This window comes from Gorilla gorilla, chromosome 8 (genome assembly GCF_029281585.2).
Source record: "Gorilla gorilla gorilla isolate KB3781 chromosome 8, NHGRI_mGorGor1-v2.1_pri, whole genome shotgun sequence".
Lineage (NCBI taxonomy): Eukaryota > Metazoa > Chordata > Mammalia > Primates > Hominidae > Gorilla > Gorilla gorilla.
The window spans coordinates 93,646,034-93,664,448 of record NC_073232.2 but is presented as its reverse complement, the minus strand read 5'-3'; positions in this window follow the sequence as shown (position 1 = coordinate 93,664,448).

The following is an 18,415-nucleotide window of genomic DNA, read 5'->3' as shown; positions in this document are numbered from 1 at the left end:
GAACATCCTCTTGGGTAAAATGTTCATGTCTTTTGCCCAGTTTTTAAATGGAATGCTTATTTCCTTACTAGTGAGCTTTTGCAAAATATATTCTAGAAACTAGTCCTTTACCAGATATATGGTTTGCAGATATTTTTTCTCACCTATTTTTTTCATCCTCATAACAGGGTCCTTCACAGAAAAAAAATTAATTTTACATAGTCCAATTTGCCAATTTTTCTTTTATGGGTTGTGTTTTTGGTGTCATGTATAGGAAATTTTTGCCTAGCCCTAGGTCCTAAAGATTTTCTTCTGTTTATTTCTAATAGATTTATAGCTTTATGTTTTGCATTTAAGTTTAGTGTCCATCCTTAATTCTGAAAAAATTTTCACCATTACTATTTTACATATTTCTCCTCTGTTATCTCTTTCTTGTACTTCTGATAAGCCAACTAGGCATACTTTACACCTTTTGAAATTCCACAGTTGTTGGATGCTTGGCTTTTCTAATATTTTTTTCACTTCAGTTTTAAGAAGTTTTGTTGTCAATCAACCTCACCAATTTTTTTTTGCCATGTCAAGTCTATTAATAACCCCATCAAAGGCTTTTTTTTAATGTTACACTGTTTTTGATTTCTATCAGTTCTTTTAATATCTTTCTTCAAATTCCACATCTCTGCTTATATTACTTATATGCTCTTGCAGGCTATCTACTTTATCCATTAGAACTCTTAACATGTTAATTGTAGTTATTTGAAATTACCTCTCTGATAATTCCAATATCTGTGTTATGTTTGAATATGGTTTTGATGATTGCTTTGTCTCTCTAGAATGTGATTTGTCTTGCCTCTTCATACATCTTGTTTTTTTTGTTGTTGTTGCTGAAATTCAAACATATCGGGTATTAGGAATGGAAGTACATTGTATAGTGTAAAGATTTTTGTTGATCTGGCTATTTTAGGCTGTGTTTAGTGTGTGTTGTAGATGCAGGTGTCAGAGATTCAAAGTCTTCTAGTTTCCCCTTTTTTATTTTTTTTCTTCTTGTGGTTTGGGGTTTTATAAGTACACACCATCGAAAAAAGAAGCGTTTGTCTTTCGACTTTTTCTGATATAATCCATTGTTATTACACAGGGGCCCTTTTGGTGTGGTAGTAAGGTGTAGGATGTGGGGGACATTCTGCAATATTTCTACTAAATGTCAGTCTTCTGTGGGTGTGTGTCTCAGGACTGTGACATTGACTCATATCTCAGGACTGTGACATTCACTCATATTTCTCTAGTGATATCTTTCTTTCCCATCCCCCTACTGTCTCCCCTGGTATTTCAAATACGTTTCCTTGAATCCTTGGCACCTGTTGACTATGATATATTTCTCCCTTAGATGAGACAGGAAACCCAGAAGGAGTTGTAAAATTCCTCCAGATGGAATAAGCTTTGAAATAAAGCCATTTTAATTAAGAAGGGGCAGAATATACTTCACAATTGTTATGCTTCCCTCTCTCTGTCAGACCTGCCAGAATATCTTTGTCAAATCTTTACCATGAGAGCCCTGGGGAGTTCCTGAAGGTAACGACCACAAAAGAAGAAGCCTCCTGGGACTGCAGCAACCAGGACTTTCTCAGGCCGGTCCGCACACTTGGCCTCCAGTAACTTGCCAGAGTGATCATATATGTGTCCCTACTTATTTATGGCTTCTTGGCTTCTGTTCTAGGTAAGAAGATCTCAATTGTGTTACTCTGAGTGAGTTTTTCTCCGTCTTTCAGGTAGGCCATTAGCCTTTTGACATCAGTTCTCTGAAGGGTCCAAGAAAAGTTATTGACTTTCAGTTTGTCAAGTGTTTCCTTGTTGTAAAGATGGGATTAATGACTTCCACTCCCATTGTTTATTTTAAATGATGTATAAATTTTTATGTGATTAGCAATTTTAATTCCGAATATATAACACATAAATAATAAATACAATATTTATTATTTAGAAAATAAAGAAATAAAGAAAAAATTACAATGATGACTTGGCAATCCATATACACAATGTAATATTTTTAAATATCCTTTCTGTAAATTAAGGACAAAAGTTAACATTTCTAAGTATACAACAAAACTTAAAAAACAAGTAATAGGATTTTTCTGAGAAACACGAATAGAATCTTAAGTTTGACTTTTAAAAATCCATTATTTTGAATCACATATAAAGCAGTTTTAAAAACTGAAAACAAACTGGATTTATAGTTAGGAGATTACCTTCAGCAGTGATTATTTCTTTCACTGAAGTGTGAGGCAACAAGAGTTCAGAGTCAGCGTGGCCATTCAACAATGCAGTAGGGAACAACATTTCCTGTGTTTTGGGCAGTACCGTTCAATCTGTGAGGTGGAGTCAGGAAACATAGCTACTATTAGAGAAATAATATGCTCACTACATAATTACACAAATATTTTCAAAGTTTATTCATGTTAGCATATAGCATTCATCACTACTTTATTCTTCTTTATTATGAATAATTCTATATTACATTCTTATGTTACCCATTCATCAGTGTATAGACATTTGGGTTGTTTCTACTTTTTAACTGTTACGAATAATGCTTCTGTGAATATTAGGTACAAGTTTTTGTGTACACATACTTTCATTTCTCTTGCATGTATGCTTAGGAGTGGAATTGCTGGGTCATATGGTAACTCTATGTTTAATTATTTTAAGGACTGCCAAGCTATTTTCCAAAGTGGCTGCCCCAGTGTATTTCAACCAACAATTAATGAGAGTTCTAACGTATTCACATTCTCATCAATATTTGCTATTATCTCTTTTTTTTTAACTGCAGCCTTCCTAATGAATGTGAAGTGGTAACTCCTGTTTTTGATTTTTCATTTCCTAACAACTAACAATGTTGAGCACCTTTTATGCATTTACTGACCATTTGTCTATCTTCTTTGGATATTTAGATCCTTTCCTCATTTTTAATAGGATATTTGTCTTGTATTATCTAGTTGTTTGTTTTCTAAATACTAGTCCTTTATCAGATGTACGATTTGCAAATATTTTCTCCAATTCTGTGTGTTGTCTTTTCACTCCCTTGCTGGTATCCTTTGAAGCACAAAAGTTTTTAATTTTGATGCAATCCAGTTTATCTAATTTTTCTTTTGTTGCTTATGATTTTGATGTAATATCTAAAGAACCATTGAAAATTGGTCATGAAAATTTACTCCTATCTTTTATTCTAAGAGCTTTATAGGTTTAGCTCTTACATTTATATCTCTGATTTATTTTGAGTTAATTCTTGGATATGGCATTTAAAAAGGGGTACATTTTCATTCTTGTAATTATCCACTTGTCCCAGAGTTATTTTCTGAAAAGACTCTTCTTTCTGCATTTAGTCATCTTGGCACCTTTGCCAAAAGACCAATTAACTACAAATATACAGGTTTATTTCTGGGTAAATATAATTCCATTGCATTGATTTTATGTCAGTTATATTTCATTGATCTCTGTGTCTATCCTTATACCAAATCCCATTGCTTTATATCTTTGGGATAGTCTGTGATCTGTTTTTAGAAAACCCACTCAACTGGCCTATTAAAGCACACTGGTTTAGTTGTTCTACATATATATTTTAATATCTGAAAGTGTAGTACTCTCTACCTTTATTTTTCCTCAAAAATTTTAGCCTGTTTCTCTTTCATATGAACTATAAATCATTTTGTCAAATTATAACTTTTCAATCATTGATTTCTGGAAACATATTCCTACACATAAATAAATTGGAAAAGAACTGTATTGTTCATAGTTATTATGCCATTCGGGCACATGATGCACACAGGTTCATTGTAGCATTGCCTTAAGTTGCTTTGCTTATTCTTCAAATTTATTTACCACTCTTTAAAAGAGAATATGTTCATGTGTCACTAAAATCCTTTAGCATAGATTTGCTATTTATATATTAGCAAATATCCAGCAAGTTATTTAATTTTCTGTCCTGTTTTACTTATCCCATAATGAATTTTATACTTTTCCGTCCCCCTTCCTATCTTTAATTTATGTCTTTCATCCTTACACAATTTCAATTTGGTCTCTAGAGAAACACACACACACACACACACACACACACACACACACACACACTCCCTTCCAATGTAACTGCTGTAAAAGAATTTGAATTCCCCCACTCTGTCAAGTCAATAGAGGACCTGTCCTCTTTCTGTTTCACATGGAAAGTTACCTGTTAAATATATCTTTGGTACAAGACCATTCACCCCCTGGGGATCAGCAGCACTTGATACAGGTCATCCTTTAGTTACAAGGAGAGGTAGAAGAATCATTAACAAAGACAAAACGTTTTCTTTAAACTAGTGGTTAATTTATCTAAAAGAAATCCTTGCACACCTTGACTACAAAACCTTCCAGGTCACTTCTCTCCTCTTCTAGAGCCCTAATTCTCATAAACCCCTATACACACTATTTTATTTTCTGTCCCTCGCCCCTAACTGATTCCTGAACCCTCATACTGCAGATTTCTGATACTCTATTTTCATCATCAGTAAAATCTTCCATAGCCTTCACCTTCTCTCTGAATATTTTCTTTTCTTCTTCTCTTACTAAATCTGACTCCCGTCTGTATATAGAGATTCCCTTGCAGCCCTTTCTTTCAAGAGTATCTTTAGCAATTGCTCTTTTCTCTCTCAATATCCTCTTATCTCTTGTCCTGGAACTCGGGTTTTCATTTCCACACATCCAGACCACTCTCTCCCTTCTTATTCACCATTCTCAACATGCCTGATTTAAATCTCATGTGATCCAATGGTACCATCTTCATTTTTAATTTTGGACTCTGACTTACTGTCACTCTCTGACATCACTCCTATTTTCATTCTTAGTGATTTTCAATTTTCATTTTGGGGTGATATGCATGTATATCTAATGGTGTTCTTTACTGGGAATGAGTTGCCCCCCTCCCCCGCCGCCCCAGAGACATTTGGCCATGTTTAGAGATATTTTAAGCTGTCACAACTGGGGCATGGGGTGTGATGCTATTAACATCTAGTGAGCGGAAGTCAGGGACTCTGCTAAACATTCTGCAAAGCACAGGAAGAAATCCCACAACAAACGATTATCCAGCCCAAAATGTGAATAGTGTTCACATTGAGAAATCCTGATATAGACAATCCTTTCTACAACCTGGCCTCTCCTGCAATCATGACTCTATGCATCTGGCCTCACGAGTCACTCCCATGGTCATATCATCTTAGACTTTGTCATTACCAATAAAGGCGACACTTTCATAAACTAATCACCTCTTCTTGTTGATTTACCACCCTTTCACTGCCTTCTTTTTTCTTACATCCTCTCTTTCCTTTTTAGCTTTTATTGCCTGGTGACTCCCTCTCATGCAAACATCCTCAAATCTGACTCTCTTTGTCTTACCCCCGTAACAAGTATCCACATTTCACCTGCACTATGTCTGTTGTCTTGCAACTGAATAGTTCTAGACTAAAACATTTAACCATGCTGAATGGACTCTAAATTTATCATGTGGACCTTTCATGGCACTGGATAATCAGATCTCAGCTCCCTAATTGATTCAATCCCCACACTCGACTACTTTGCATTTTTTCCTTTCTCCTCAACCTTGTATCACTTCCTTTGGCATAGTCCCTCATCTCTAAAGAACATGGCTTTGGTTTCCCTGAAGGAAAATTTGAACAATTAGAAGATAATTTCCATTAGTACCTAAGACCATATCTACCAGTCAGAATATATACCAATATATTTATAATTGCTTCTTGTCACTCATGTCCAATAAAATACATGTCCTCTAATCTTAATCTCTATCTTTTCTCCAAGAATTCTTGTTCAGCCATTTTTTTTGATAGGCTTGTCTACAAAATCAGTCTTCCCATTCTATTGCATCATTGATCTTCTTTGGTCATTGACATAAGCTGTCACATGCTGTATTAACTACAATGTCTTTAAAATGCACTCTCTTGCCTACTGAATAAGAAATTTCTTTCTTAAACATAAAATAAATTAAAATGTGATAGCATATTTTGAGCAATAATTGTAGAAAGAAAACTTTGAAGGTGTCATTTAAAGGGATGGTAAAATTCCTACAAAAGTGAAGAAAAGCAAAACTAGAGTGACACTATCTAAGGCTATTGCTGTGATCCTATTTGTAGCTCTAGTTCAATGTTGCCTAGGAAATACATACTACAATAATAATAGTAAACAGATTGGATTTTTATTATGGGTGTAAGTTTAATGAAGAAAGCACTGCTTCCCAGGTAACAAGAAATTTATCCTCTCTGCTAATATTTCCTCAAAAGTTCACCACCTAATTTCATCTTTTTTGTTCTTTAAATACATTGCTTTGCTTTTCTTCTGTTGTCTAAAGATTTCCAACGAAACAATAGGTTGTGACTGAAAGCTTTCTTAGAACTTAGTTTAACAGAAAGCACAGAGAAATGCAAAACCACTAGGCCGGCATTCAGATATCTACCACTTTTGATATGAGTAAATGAAAGAGGATTTTCTCAGTCTAATTCCTACATGGAAAAAAGCCTCAACTGATTAGATTTTTCAAATAACTTTCAAAATGTATTCTTTTGTGTATCATTAATGAGAATCCAGCATTAATTACCAATAGATATCTGGTAGTGCTCATGAAGAACACAACTTTCTCCTATGAGCAGCAATCAACATTCAGAGATTTTAAGGGATTATTTTAAAAAATAGTGTAATCAATCCTATTAAAAGGTCAGAATTAATCTATCACATTTATAACTCCTTTATGCATATCTTAAAGAGAATTTTTTATCTTTTCAGCTGAATGGTCACTGACCATTAGAATTCCAAAAATATGGTACTTATTTAAATGTAACTTATTGCTAGACAGGATATCTAGCAAACTCCTCAGTGGGAAATTGAAAAGATAAAATACAAAATGTAGGAGAAGAAGAGAATATCTGGCATCAAAAATCGCTCAGTAGGATACAAATAAGTAAAACATGGGGATGAAATGAATTGGAACTGAATCTATTTGCATTAGGGATTGAACATGAAGTGCTCAGTAGGAAAGTTTGAAACACTTCACTGAACAATAGCAAAATAAGTTGAATATTTTAGCAATGTTTTAGTATTCTCAAAATGAGCTTTTGTTGTAGCTCCCATTGCAGCCACTTTATTTCCAAAAGTAAGAGTTCCTCAGCATGTTTTTAGGAAAAGAACCCAAAAAACCCACCAACCTATGTTTTGCCCTTAAATGTAGTCAAAAATTCCAGTGTAATGGAAAGTTCGCCCTGAGCAACCACTTTCTTTTCATGGTTTCCAAGATTTTCTGGTTAATGTTGTGGTGTTGCTGGTTTTGACCTGCCCTAATTTTCATTTTCCTTGTGGTCCCCAATCTGTTCCTTTCCAGGTCCCTTCAAATGTGTAATTTGTTATGTGGAACAAGCTCATGTTCATTGTAGAAAATCTAACTTTGTCTTACGCTTTACTGAACTTAATTAATTACATAATAAGAAAGCAGTGCTTTGTGCTATGTGTTTGTTTGTTTTGGCTAAAAGTCTTTACATACCCGTCAATATTCAGTTACTAGAGCTGCACTGAGAAAATACCACAGACTGAGTGGCTTGAACAACCTCACCTCAACCCATTGAGAAAACCCAATGTATTTTCTCACAGTTCTGAAGATTAAGGTTTCCTCTGATGCCTCCCTTCTTGGCCTGTAGACGACCGCCTCCTCGTTATGTCTTCTCATGGTTTTTGTCCACATCCATGTGTCCCTGGTATCTCTTCTTGTGTGTCCAAATCTCCTCTTCTTGGTAGAACACCAGTCAGATTTGACTAAGGCGGTCCACATGACTTTATTTAACCTTAATTACCTCTTTTAAGACCCTGTCTCCAAACATCGTGACAGTCTGAGGTTCTGGGGATTAAGAGTTCAAAATATGAATTTGAGGTGACAAAAGTCACTCCATAACACCATCTGTAAGGAATCAGTGAGGTGATATAAATTTTTAAGTAAAATAGTATAGAAATACGAAAATTATCCTGGGAGATAATTAACACCATTTTTTACATTATTCTATAAGGTACTGCATGAGATCCAACATAAGTGGATTCCAGGACTTTATGGTTATGACTACCCAATCAGAAATAAGTTATGAATTTTAACTTGAAGCATTTTTGTAGAGATAGATTACCTCTTACAAGAGGTAAAGAAAGAGGTTATTTCCTATAACTCATAACAAAAATTATCAGGTAGGTGTGGTGACTCCTGCCTGTAATCCCAGCATTTTGGGAGGCCAAAGCAGGTCCACTGATAATATATTATCAGTGGAGATAAAGAACACCATGAAACTAAAAAGAATGGAACTCTGCTTTTTTAATTAAAAATCTGCACTGAATATTTTGTTGAGTGAATAAATGAGTGAATGAAAAAAGAACTTTAAAGGTGTACCATTGAGAATGCTTTATTTAAAAATGCTAATGTCTTGTAAAAATCTGTATAACAGAATGAAACAAAATATCTTATAAAGAATGATAATAATGAGGTTACAGTAAATTGCATATTTATTTCATAAGCAAAGAAGTACAAACATTAAACTGATTGTGGTATTTAAATTGCTTCTATTATTTAGCCTTCCTTACAAACCCATCTCCTGCCATGATCCCACTTTGCTGTTTTAAAAATTCAATATATTGCTGCAAGCAATTTGCTTTCTCCACAGCCTGGGGTTAATCCCATCCGATTAGATGCCCACATTGCCTTTTTATCTCTTTCAACTCCATTTAAGTGGAACTGCTAGTTTGAAGCATTTCCATGTTTTAGACCACCAGGTAGGACTAGCCTTTTGCCTCCACTGTATTTGGTGTGGATTTCTTTAGGTATAAGTATGAATGTATACCATGGAATCCATATAGAGAATATGTTTAAATCTAATGTACAGAATCACTTATGCAATTCTCATTCCATAGTCAGTCTCAATTAATCCTTTTATTTTTTATAAAGCATGGACTCTAACATCAAATTTAGAAAACTCTAAGAATTAGGTGAATTTGAAGAACATTACCAAAAATTGGATACAACTTGGTGCCAAAGTGGGCAGGGTAAGTTCAGAGACACTCTCAAAAATTAAGGCCCACTCAAACCCTATTTCTGTTTAATACAATTTATATTGCACATAAGTCCATATAATGTTCTTAAAATAAATTTAAACCCAGGCCATACAGTAAACATTTTTAAAAGTTTTCATTTAACCTTCACTTTGATTCTTTTTTAATGATTGACACGAAATAATTGTACATATCCATAGGGTACAATGTAATGTTTCAATACATGTATACATTATGTAATGATCATAAAGGAGTAGTTAGCAAATTCATCTCCTTAAACATTTATCATTTCTTTGTGATGAGAACATTCAAAAACCTTTCCTCCAGCTATTTTGAAATATGTTGTTAACTCTAGTCGCCTGCTATGCAATAGAACACCAGAATTTATTCTTCTTATCTAACTGTGGCTTTGTACCTATTAACCAGTCTCTCCCCAGTTGCCCCCACCACACTCCCCATCCTCTGGCACGATTATTCTACTCTCTATTTCTATGAGAATAACGTTCTAAATTCCACATGTGAGTGAGATTATGCAGCATTTGTTTTTCTGTGCCTGGATTGTTTCACTTAACATAATACCCCCCGTGTTCATTCATGTTGCTACAAATGACAGGATTTCATGCTTTTTATGGCTCAATAGTATTCCATTGGGCATATATACCACATTTTCCTTAACCATTCATCCATTGATGAACATTTAGATTTATTTCATATTTGTCTATTGTGAATAACAGTGCAATGAATATGGGAATCCAGGTATTTTGTCAACATACTGATTTCATTTCTTTTGTATATATATCCAGTAGTGAGAAATCCGAGATCATTTGGTAGCTCTGTTTTAATTTTATGAGGAACTTCCATATAACTGGCTGTACTAATTTATGTTACCACCACCAGTGTGTAAGAGATCCCTTTTCTCAGCACCTTCACCAACACTTGTTATCTTTTGATTTTTTGATAGCAGTCATTCTGACTTGAGATGATATGTCACTGTAGTTTTGATTTGTATTTCTCTGATGATTAGCAATGTTGAACATTTATTAATATACATTTGGCCATTTGTATGTCTTCTTTTCAGAAATGTCTATTCAGGTCTTCTTTGTCCATTTTTAAATTGGATTATTTGTATCTTTATTGTTGAGTTTTTTGAGTGCTTATATATTTTGGATATAAATCTCTTATCAGATGTATAGTTTGCAAATATATTCTCTCATTTTGTAGGTTGGCTCTTTGCTGTTAAGAAGTTTTTAGTTTGATGTAAGCCCATTTATCTATATTGGTTTTTGTTGCCTGTGCTCTTGAGGTTTTATCTGAAAATCTCTCATCTAGACTAATGACAAAAAGCTTTTTCCCTTTGTTACCTATGTTTTCTGAAGTAGTTCACAGTTTTAAATCTTAAATTTAAGTATTTAATCAATGTTTAGTTAATTTTTGTATATGATGAGTGATTAAGACTCTAGTTTCATTCTTTTGCATGTGGACATCCGGTTTCTTCAGCACCATTTAATGACAAAGCTGTTATTTCCCCCATTGTGTGTATGCGGACTTTTGTTACGTATCTGTTGGCTGTAGATGTATGAGCTTATTTCTGGGCTTTCTATTCCATCCTATGCATCTATGTATCTACTTGTATGGCAGTATGGCAGTGACATTGAATCTGTAGATCACTTGGGTAGTATGAACATTTGAACAATATTAATTCTTCTAATCTATGAACATGAGTACCTTCCACTCTTTTGAGTCACCTTCAATTTCTTTCATCAATGTTTCCTAGTGATCATTGTAGAAATCTTTCACCATCTGGGTTAAATTTATGTCTAAGTATTTTATTGTAGCTATTGTAAAAGGGATTGCTTTCTTGATTTCTTTTTCAGGAAACTCACTCTTAGTGGATGGAAACTCTACTCATTTTTGTTGTTTATTTTGTATCCTGCAACTTTACTCAATTTTTTCTTTTTCCAGATCTTAGAGAGAAAGGTTTCAGCTATTCTCAATTCAGTATGATGTAAGCTGTGGTTCTGTCATGTATAGCCTTAGTATATTGAGGTACATTCCTTCTATACCTACTCTGTTGAAAGTTTTTATGAAGACATATTAAATTTTATGAAATACTTTTTCTGCGTCTATTGAGTGATCAATATTTTTCAGAAAAGGAGATTTGGGGATTATTTGTTACTGCAGTATATCCAGACATTTCTGAGTCAATACAGAAACGTAGCCATTTATTTTTTAAATTTCACAATATGAATTGACAACAATATATCTATTCATTTTCCAATTGGCAACTGTTTGATTATTCTTTATGTAATATAATACCTTGTACATACCTCCTCAAGAATGATGGCTTTGTGTAGAATAATATACCTAAGTAAGATTTCTAGGTTAAATGCAATGGTTAAAGTGTTCATGTTGTTGATATAAATATTCAATAGGAATTTGAAGAGATGATGCACAGGACAGAGAAGCATGAGAAATAATAATCATCACAAAACCAATATATTAATATATCTGAATAATTATTGTATTAGTCCATTCTCACATTGATATAAAGAATTACCTGAGACTATTTATAAAGAAAAGAGGTTTAATTGATGCACATTTCCACAGGCTATGCAGTAGGCATGGCTGGGGATGCTTCAGGGGGAAGGCAAGGGGAAACAAGAACATCTTACACGGCCAGCAGGAGAGAGAGAGAAAAAGCGGGGGAGGTGCTACACACCATTAAACAAACAGATCTTGTGAGAACTCTATTAGGAGATAGCACTGGGGGGATGGTGCTAATCCATTAGAAACAACTCCCATGATTCAATCACCTCCCACCAGGCCCCACCTCCAAAACTCAGAATCACAATTCAATGTGAGATTTAGTTGGGGACACAGAGCCAAACCATATCAATTATTATAGCATATTTGTTGTTCTAAGTAGTTTACCTGTGTAAAAATTTAATCTTATGGGGTAGGTGCCAATGCATTTTCCATTTTACAGGTGACTTAATTAAAGAACAAATAAATTAATTTGCTCAAGGTCACATGGCTTGTAAGTGGTAGAATGAGTAGTTGGAGGCAACTTGGAATCTAAGTTGATATCTGTTCTTTTATGGATTCACAGAGCCAGCCACGCACACAAACACACACAAATCAAGGTAAACATTCTTCAACACTAATATAAGATCTTCTAAGTAACAACCACTTCTCTTTCCCTCTCTACTCCCCCTAAAATCCCCTTTCTCATTCTGACGTAGAAAAGGAAAAAAAAAATCCCGAGGCGTCCAGGTTGTGGGTTTATCTCCAGTGATTTACATAAAATCAAAATGTATCAACTATAAAGAAAATGTATGGAATATATGTACATAAATCTGATGGTTCTCAGATTTATGAGCATTCCTATTCAGAAAATACTCATGGTTACCACCTGTTGACATCATGTTTTATTTTTCTATAGGTAGTATTAAACACTTCAGTTGTTCACAAATGTTTCTCTTCATTTTATATTTGTTTTGACTGAAACAAATTAACATTTTTATAACTTTCTCACTCTGTGAACTTGGCTGAAGCCATGGTACACAATTTTATAAAACTAAAACTGTATTTGCTTTTTGAATTATTTTACCATAATCTGTCATGTTTCAAGTTTTCACTTTTTCTTCTCATGGTCCTATAGCTGTTAACTGGAATGCTATTTTCTAAGTTTAATGAATTCAGAGGTTAATTGCCTACATGTCACTGACTAAGCAGAGTTACTTAATTGCTTTACTATTACAAAATTTGGCATTTGGTATGTAACTCCAGTTTACAAATATATACATAAATAAATTAATAACCAGTTAACTAAACAAATTGTGTCTGGAGTTGGTTCCTGCTGGTGGCTTGGTGGTCTCCCTGACTTCAAGAATGAAGCAGACCTTCCCCGGTGAGTGTTACAGCTCTTAAAGATGGCATGGACCCAAAGAGTGAGCAGTAGCAGGGTTTATTGTAAAGAGCAAAAGAACAAAGCTTCCACGGTGCGGAAGGGGAACCCAGTGGGTTGCCACTGCTGGCTGGGGAGGCCAGCTTTTATTTCCTTATTTGTCCCCACCCCTTGTTCTGTTTTTGTCCTATCAGAGTGCCCTTTTTTCAATCCTCCCTGTGATTGGCTACTTTTAGGATCCTGCGGATTGGTGCGTTTTACAGAGTGCTGATTTGTGCATTTTACAGAGTGCTGATTGGTGCGTTTTACAGAGCACTGACTGGTGCATTTTACAATCCTCTTGCTATCTACAAAGCTCTGATTGGTGTGTTTTTACAGAGCACTGATTGGTGCATTTTACAATCTCCTTCCTAGCTACAGAGCGCTGATTGGTGCATTTTACAATCCTCTTGTAAGACAGAAAAGTTCTCCAAGTCCCCACTCGACCTAGGAAGTCCAGCTGACTTTACCTCTCAAAGTTGCCCTTTTTAATGGAATAAAACCACTATTTGCTTTATTAAAAAATATGAACTGTTAATTAAGAAGCTGTTATGAAGAAGTGGCTATAATGGATCATCTTACGCTATAATGGAAGAAGACAAACTGAGAAGAAAGAAGACAGGGACAAACTTAAAGAAAAACCAGTCATGTGCCAGGCTCTTAACTAGTGCTTTAACTGTCTCCTTATTGTCCCTAATTACCATATAAAGCAGGTATTAATGACCAATTTACAAATTAAAGCGGACAAGAAAAACTGAGGCTCTGGTAGGCTAACTATAGTACCAAAAAACTCATGACATAAATGTAATAAATTATCACACTGAAGCTCATGCTGTTTTATTATCCCAAGTGGCACCAGCTGGTACAGTCCAAGGCAAGCTGTAATTTTCAAGAAAAAGGGGAAAATGGGGAGGAAAAAGGTGAAGAGGCAAGAGATCTGTCTACATATTTGTGGTGTCTGTAGCATTAAGATTTTCTAAAACTCTCATAAGCAGAATGTATGAACAAGCTGATTTTCTATTTTACTTATGAAGATAAAAGTAGGAAAATATTCTGCTAAAATTATTCACTGAATCATTGCTGTAGAGGAGAAAAATGACTCCCTAAAATCAACAGTATTTTCAATGTATATTTAGAAAGAAACCTTAGATCATAAGTTTTAGAGGCCAGAAATTGAATTGCTGGATTTGGTGTTTTGAAAAGTAGAACATCATAATTCATATAAATAAGCATTTAATGAAAGAATTCAATGAATTTTATTTCCTACTTCAAGTTTTTAGGTTTTTTCCTGGTATTTTATTTTACATATAATTATTTTGATGCAGAATTAAATGAATATATTTACATCTGTAAAATTGAAAGAGGTATTTAGGTAAAAATAATCCATGATAAATTGCTAAAAAGTTGAGAAAACCATAATCTCATCTAAATTAGAAGTAAACACCCTTCACTCCCTGCCCACTCCCCCCCCCGACACACACAAACATACACAGAAACATACACAACAAGGAAGGCTACCAAGGAACATTGATATCTATGAGTTCTCCAGAAGGAGATTAAAGGCATGGATTTAGGACACAAGTGGCCTGGGTTCACATAACATCTCCACTTACCTAAATGATTTGGGACAAGTCGAATGAACATCTTTAATAAACATATTCAGGGCTGGGGCATTGGCTCACACCTGTAATCCCATCCCCTTGGGAGGCAGGAGCCCATTCTGTGACTCAGAGGTTGTCATTTCAAGTTCATGGGAAAATATCTAAACTGTCCATTTAAAGAAATCAGAGGGAAAACAAGGAGGCCAGCTTGCCTGGCAGGAGAGATGCCTTTAATTTTTTATCTCTAGCCACCGGCCAGAGTCATTTGGGTGGGATATAATATTGGAAGCTGTGTCAGGGGTAACCTGAACCCTGCTTCTGGCATGAGAATGTTAAACCTATATATTTAAATGATATTGAGGCAACATAAAATTATGAACAGACATTACAGGTACATCTCATTAAGCAAAACAAAACAAAAAATTTACTTACATGAGTTGATGGATATATTAATTTCTTGACTGTAGTGATCATTCCACAATGTATATACATATCAAAAGATCAAGTTGTATACCTTAAATGTGTGGCTTGTGTTCTTATAAAAAGAGGAAATTTTGACCAAAGGAGAAGACAGCCATCTACAAACCAAGAACAGATCTTACCATGACAGCCTTTAGCAAGGGACCAACCCTGCCGATCCCTTGATTTCAGACATCTAGTCTCCAGAACTATGAGACAATGAACTTCTGTCGTTTAAGTTACCCAGTTGGTGGTATTCTTTACAGTTGCCCTAGAAAATTAATACAGACAAATTTGAAATCGTTGATTTACATGTATTTTTCTAAGTCCAATATCTGGGTGATCTCATTAACAATTTCTATTGACTGCTGTTTTCCCCTGTGTATAAGACATACTTTCTTGTTTCTTTGCATGTATATAATTTTTATTAAACACTGGACATTTAAAATAATATAAGCCAGTGTGGTGGTTCACGCCTATAATTCCAGCACTTTGGGAGGCTGAGGGAGGATCACTTGAGGTAAGGAGTTCAAGATTAGCCTGGCTAACATGTTGAAACCCCGTCTACTAAAAATGCAAGAATTAGGCTGGGCACGGTGGCTCATGCTTGTAATCCCAGCACTTTGAGAGGCCAAGGCAAAGGGATCACCTGAGGTCAGGAGTTGGAGACCAGCCTGGCCAACACGGCAAAACCCTGTCTCTACTAAAAATACAAACATTAACCGGGCTGGTGGCTCGTGACTGTAATCCCAGCTACTTGGGAGGCTGAAGTGGGAGAATCAGTTAAGCTTAGGAGGCAGACATTGCAGTGAGATGAGATTGCACCACTGCACTCCATCCTGGGCAACAAAATGAGACCCTGTCTCAAAAATAAATAAATACATAAATATTTAAAAAATACAAAAATTAGCCAGGTGTGGTGGTGGGTACTATAATCCTAACTACTCAAGAGGCTGAGGCATGAGAATCACTTGAACCTGGGAGGTGTAGTTTGCAGTAAGCCGAGACGGTGCCACTGCACTTCAGCCTGGGCAATGGAGCAAGACTCCAACTCAGAAAAATTATAATATAATATAATATAATATAATATAATATAATATAATATAATACTCTGAAAATTAGATTCCCTCTCCACCAAGGGTTTTTGCTGTTTTTGTTTGCTTGTTTAGTGACTTTTCTTGAACTAATTCTATAAGTTTGCATTCTTTGTTTTGTGTGGCTCCCGCAGTCTCTACTCAATTATCTTAGTACTGGGCTAATGATCGAACAGGGATTTCCTTAAATGCCTGGAACCAGTAAGTCTGCAAACTTTTACTAAGAGTCTTTGCATCACATTTTGGTGCACACTCTCTACGCTCAGGCAGCAAGTTTACAGCTCTGCTTTCACCTTCATGTGCTGCTTGTGCAGAGCTTCAAGATCAGCCAGAGGTGAGAACTGAGGACATACTCAGGTCTTTCCTGGTATTCCACGTCCCTGATGAGACGAACACTACTACACATAAATGTGACCTTCTAATTCGAGAAATATGCCAGAGCTTTTCAAAGACCCTATGGACATCTCATTTCTAGCTTTTCCTTTTTAGTTTTTTGGCCAACTTGTTATTCACTGCAACTGTTATTGCTACCTCACCAAGCAACAATGTCGAACAATTCCTCACTGTTTGTTGTTATTGTTAGTTCCTTCATTTGTACACAGATGCTCCCAGGAAAAGACTGTTAGTGAGAGGTGACAGCGTGCTGGCACTCCTCAGAGCCCTCGCCTGCTCTCGGCACCTCCCCTGCCTTGGCTCCCACTTTGGTGGCATTTGAGGAGCCCTTCGGTCCCCCACTGCACTGTGGGAGCCCCTTTCTGGGCTGGCCAAGGCCGGAGCCCACTCCCTCAGCTTGCAGGGAGGTGTGGAGGTAGAAGCACAAGCGGGAACCGGGGCTGTGTGCGGCGCTTGCGGGCCAGCTGGAGTTCCGGGTGGGCGTGGGCTTGGGCTTGGTGGGCCCCGCACTCGGAGCAGCCAGCCAGCCCTGCTGGCCCCGGGCAATGGGGGACTTAGCACCCGGGCCAGTGGCTGCGGAGGGTGTACTGAGTCCCCCAGCAGTGCTGGCCCACCGGCGCTGCGCTCGATTTCTCGCCGGGCCTTAGCTGCCTTCCCACAAGGCAGGGCTCGGGACCTGCAGCCCGCCATGCCTGAGCCTCCCACCCGCTCCATGGGCTCCTGTGCGGCCCGAGCCTCCCCGACGAGCACCACCCCCTGCTCCACGGCGCCCAGTCCCATCGACCATCCAAGGGCTGAGGAATGCGAGCACATGGCGCGGGACTGGCAGGCAGCTCCACCTGCAGCCCCGGTGTGGGATCCACCAGGTGAAGCCAGCTGGGCTCCTGAGTCTGGTGGGGATGTGGAGAGTCTTTATGTCTAGCTCAAGATTTGTAAAAACACCAGTCAGCACCCTGTGTTTAGCTCAAGGTTTGTGAGTGCACCAGTCGACACTCTGTATCTAGCTGCCCTGGTGAGGACGTGGAGAACCTTTATGTCTAGCTCAAGGATTGTAAATACACCAATCGGCACTCTGTATCTAGCTCAGGGTTTGTGAACACACCAATCAGCACTCTGTGTTTAGCTCAGGGTTTGTGAATGCACCAATTGACGCTCTGTATCTAGCTGCTCTGGTGGGGCCTTGGAGAACCTGTGTGTCCAAACTCTGTATCTAACTAATCTGAAGGGGACGTGGAGAACCCTTGTATATAGCTCAGGGATTGTAAACGCACCAATCAGCGCCCTGACAAAACAGGCCACTCGGCTCTACCAATCAGCAGGATGTGGGTGGGGCCAGATAAGAGAATAAAAGCAGGCTGCCCGAGCCAGCATTGGCGACCCACTCGGGTCCCCTTCCACACTGTGGAAGGTTTGTTCTTTTGCTCTTTGCAATAAATCTTGCTACTGCTCACTCTTTGGGTCCACGCTGCTTTTTTGAGCTGTAGCACTCACCGCGAAGATCTGCAGCTTCACTCCTGAGCCCAGCAAGCCCACGAGCCCACAGGGAGGAACGAACAACTCCAGACGCGCTGCCTTAAGAGCTGTATCACTCACCACGAGTTCATCACTCCTGAGCCAGCGAGACAACAAACCCACCAGAAGGAAGAAGCTCCAAACACATCTGAACATCAGAAGGGACAAACTCCAGACACGCCACTTTAAGAGCTGTAACACTCACCGGGAGGGTCCACGGCTTCATTCTTGAAGTCAGTGAGACCAAGAACCCACCAGTTCTGGACACATTAGCACTGGGCAGTATCTCAATGGAGTTTTCCAAGGAACCGACAGATCAAATACAA